At 40.5% G+C, this 2,347-nt stretch overlaps 1 non-coding gene across 1 annotated transcript; it reads right to left on the bottom strand.

Annotated features, from left to right (window-relative positions):
- Positions 1 to 759: 759 nt before the first annotated feature.
- On the bottom strand, positions 760 to 894 carry LOC127493820 (small nucleolar RNA SNORA70). Its single transcript, XR_007924359.2, has one exon. It is a non-coding gene; the product is annotated as a small nucleolar RNA SNORA70 (small nucleolar RNA).
- Between the last annotated feature and the right edge of the window lie 1,453 nt (positions 895 to 2,347).

Below are 2,347 nucleotides of genomic sequence, written 5' to 3'. Positions count from 1 at the left end.
TCTAATTAGATAACTGAAGTGGATAAAATATTATTTTTGTCTAAAGATTTATTTATTTGAAAGGTAGAGTTACAGAAAGAGAGGGATATCTATCTATCTATCTACCTATCTATCTATCTATAGAGAGAGATCTTCCATCTGCTAGTTCACTCCCCAAATGGTGGTAACAGCCAGGGCTGAGCCAGACTGAATCCAGGAAGCAGGACTTACTCCAGGTCTCCCACATGGGTGCTGGGACCCAAGCACTTGGGCCATCTTCCGCTGCTTTCCCAGGCACATTAGCAGTGATGGGATGCTGGAATCAAGGGTGGCAGCTTCATCTGCTACACCACAAAGCAGTCCCATTTACTTTTCTTTTGAAGACAGACAGGAAGTTGGTTTTATTGCTGGGTGTGAGGTGGCAGCACAGTGGAAGCCCTCATGTATGCAGGGCTTGCCACCTGTCCAGAGAACCATGATTGGACATTAGCCATGAGCAGCTTCCAGTCATCATAGCTCCAAAAATCTGCATTAAACTTGGTAAAGCCCCTGTTCTTTCAGATATGCATCTTTGGCAGCCAGGGAATTTGAACTTGACATTTTGGAGGGTGTCAATCTCATGCTCCTTGTTCTGCAGCTTGGTATGGATGGACAGGAGAACTAGAGCAGTGTGAAATGTGGCCACTATACCCTGGGACTTTTCAGAAGCACTTCACACACCTGTCTGGTGCCTAGACAGGGAAAAGCACAAAGTCAGAGACATGAACATCTATCAGAAAGGGCTGTCTCCAGGGTTCCCGTAAGGCAAACCATATAATCAGCAGGTTGCATACACTACCAAGGAGGGTGCTCTTCATAGCTATTGCACACTGGGCCGCATGAGGAAAGGTACCCGTTCAGTTTACGTGGTTAAAGATATTTGGTAGTTTTCATATATCAGGTCTGGCCCATGTTGAGCACTACTTGGTGGAAGGGGAAAGAGATGGAATCAATAGTTATGATAGAATGTACGAATCCATGAACTGTGCTGTTTCATTGATCAATAGCTATGATAGAATGTATGAATCCATGAACTACGCCATTTCATTGGAAGCATGCAGTTCCCTTTATGGGAAGGACAGAATTTTAGTTTTTTAAAAGCACTTTTCTTGTTAAAGACGTGCAGATCTTTGTTTTATACTATGGCATGGACAAAGACAAAAACAGCGGAGATTAAGAGCCGAGCCCTGGAATTAGACTGCCTAGATTCTACTGCTTTGTAGCTGAATGACCCTAGGCTATTTACCTTTCTTTATCTCTGTTTCCTCAACTGAAAAAAAAAAAAAAAAAAGAGAATAATAAGATTATCTCTTCTTAGGATTGGTGCAAATTCTACATGTTAAATGTACATACAATTCTTTGAGCAGTTTCGGGCACATAGTGAGCACTCAGTAAATGTTGGCTATTGCATGTATTTTGTGTCACAAACTATTTAAATATGGTTAATGATGTGTGTGTGTGTCTCTGTGTGTGTGTGTGTGTGTGTGCATGCACACGCTAGGGCTTAGAATTACAAAGTGCTATATCAGGCAAAATAATATTAGCATTCTGTATTCCATACATTTATCTTTACTAGTTTTAATAATATATCCAATAACTATCTTTGTTCAGTAATATTACATTGAGTCATAGGGATAATAGTGGCAGGTATAAATGGCACAATTAAAAACACTACAGGGGCTAAGTTGCTCAGAAAGTTGCAATGCAAATGTTCCTTCCTAAGAGCCTTGCAAATGCACAATGAGAAAGAATGAGGAGATCTTATTTTATTCCCTGGTGGGAATCTATCCACATCAAATACACTACATAATTCTGCATGTGGGCAACCGCTGCTGGGACTCCCTGCCTCATCACACAGGCCTTCTAGCCAAGGAAATTGATGGGAATTGATTTCATTTTTAAGGAGTCAATACATTATAAGTGTAAGTTAAAAGCAGAAGCATACCATGTGCTTCTGAGAGCTATTTTGGACTATGTCTAGTTTAAGAGTGCCAACGGTAACATGCACTTAGAACTAAGTTTACCAATCATTGTCAGCTGATATTTTTATTACATCCAAAAGACATTTATTCAGTTTATTTCAGGACTACAACATTAATTTGTTCACTCATGCATTGAAAAGTCAAGTGCTCCTGTTAGGTACCGAGGCTCTGTTAAGCGTTGTACTAGGCACTGGGTTACAGATTCTTTACATTTCCCTGATCTCGAGGCTGCTCTAGTAAGGGAAAAAAAGTAACAAAATAACTTTGAAACAATGGATACGTTGTGACATTGTATAGAGGGCTTTATAGGGCTTAGAGAGGATTCTGATTAAGACCAGGGTACCCGT

The sequence above is a fragment of the Oryctolagus cuniculus genome, chromosome 7 (genome assembly GCF_051225735.1).
Source record: "Oryctolagus cuniculus isolate XC-2025 breed Fujian yellow rabbit chromosome 7, ASM5122573v1, whole genome shotgun sequence".
NCBI lineage: Eukaryota > Metazoa > Chordata > Mammalia > Lagomorpha > Leporidae > Oryctolagus > Oryctolagus cuniculus.
This window is presented reverse-complemented; position numbering and strand designations above follow the sequence as displayed.